This window comes from Mandrillus leucophaeus, unplaced genomic scaffold, assembly GCF_000951045.1.
Source record: "Mandrillus leucophaeus isolate KB7577 unplaced genomic scaffold, Mleu.le_1.0 Scaffold48, whole genome shotgun sequence".
In the NCBI taxonomy this organism is placed as follows: domain Eukaryota; kingdom Metazoa; phylum Chordata; class Mammalia; order Primates; family Cercopithecidae; genus Mandrillus; species Mandrillus leucophaeus.
The window spans coordinates 504,628-506,581 of NW_012105142.1; positions in this window are offsets into that span (position 1 = coordinate 504,628).

Consider the following 1,954-nt stretch of genomic DNA (forward strand, 5'->3'; position numbering starts at 1 on the left):
CCTTACCCTCCTCGCACCTTCCACCCTCAAGTAGGTCCAGCCTCAAGTAGGCCCTGGTGTTATTCCTTTCTTTTTTTTTTTTTTTTTTTTTTTTTAAAGACAGAGCCTCGCTCTGTCGCCCAGGCTGGAGTGCAGTGGCCGCGATCTCAGCTCACTGCAACCTCCCGGTCCCCAGTTCAAGTGATTCTCCTGCCTCAGCCTCCCGAGTAGCTGGGATTATAGGAGTCCACCCCACCACGCCCTGCTATTTTTTTTGTTTGTTTTGTTGTTGTGGGTTTTTTGTTTGTTTGTTTGTTTTTTGTTTTTGAGACAGAGTTTCGCTCTTGTTGCCCAGGCTGGAGTGCAATGGCACGATTTCGGCTCACCGCAACCACTACCTCCAGGGTTCAAGCGATTCTCCTGCCTCAGCCTCCGGAGTAGCTGGGATTACAGGCATGCGCCAGTATGCCCGGCTAATTTTGTATTTTTTTTTTTAGTGGAAACGGGGTTTGTCCATGTTGGTCAGGCTGGTCCCGAACTCCCGACCTCAAGCGATCCAGCCGCCTCGGCCTCCCAAAATGCTGGGATTACAGATGTGAGCCACCGTGCCCGGCCATTTTTTTTTTCTTTTGTATTTTTAGTAGAGATGGGGTTTCACCATGTTGGCCAGGCTGGTCTTGAACTCCTGACCTCAAGTGATCCACCCGCCTTGGCCTCCCAAAGTGCTGAGATTACAGGCGTGAGCCACCATGGCTGGCCCCTGTTATTCCCTTCTTTATGTCCATGTGTGCTCAATTTTTAGCTTCCACTTATAAGTGAGAACATGCAGTATTTGGTTTTCTGTTCCTGCATTAGTTTGCTTAGGGTAATGGCCTCCAGCTGCATCTATGTTGCTGCCAAAGACATGGTCTTGTTCTTTTTTAATGGCTGTGTAGTGTTCCATGGTGTGTGTGGACCATATTTTGTTTATCCAGTCCACCGTTTGTGGGCATATAAGTTGGTTCCATGTCTCTGCCATTGTGACTGGTGCCTCAGTGAACATATGCATGCATGTGTCTTTATGGTAAAACAACTTATATTCCTTTGGGTATATACCCAGTAATCGGATTGCTGGGTCTAATGGTAGTTCTGTTTTAAGTGCTTCAGGAAATCTCCAAACTGCTTTCCAGTTTTAATTTCATTGTAATTTTTTTTTTTTTTTTTAATTTTCTTTTAGACAGTCTCACTCTGTTGCCCAAGCTGGAGTGCAGTGGTGCGATCTCGTCTCACTGCAACCTCCGCCTCCTGGGTTCAAGCGATTCTACCGCCTCAGCCTCCTGAATAGCTGGGACTACAGGCACGCGCCACCAAGCCTGGCTAATTTTTGTATTTTTTTAGTAGAGACGGGTTTTGCAATGTTGGCAAGGCTGGTCTCACACTCCTGACCTCAGGTGATCCACCCACCTCAGCCTCCGAAAGTGCTGGGATTACAGGCATGAGCCAGGGTACCCGTCCTTCATTGAAATTTTCAATTACAGTAGCTGAAAAAATTTACATTCCCACCAGCAGTGCATAAGCAGTTCTGGGGTTTCACTTTATTCTTGGAGGTGGGGGAAAACACTGTAACCATAATAGGTTCATTGCCGTATGCACATGAATGCCTAGAGATAACATGTTGCAGCAGAGAAAGAAGTTTAATCCTAGGGCCACCAAAAGAGGAGATGAGAGGAAATCTCAAATCCACCTCCTCACGGAATTCGGGGCTAGTGTTTTTAAGAGTATCGAAGTGGGCTGAAGTGTGGAGATCATTGATTGGTGGAAGAGTGCAGGGTGAAGTCCTGGGACCCAGAGAGGAAGAGGCTGTATTCTCATGCTAATCCCCATCCTCGGTAGGGGTCTTGGTGCTGGTTTCGCTGGAATTCAGAGATCTGAAAAACATCTTAAGGGTTCTTTAAACAAAAGCCTTATGATTCTGAAGTCAGAGATCCTGTCTATA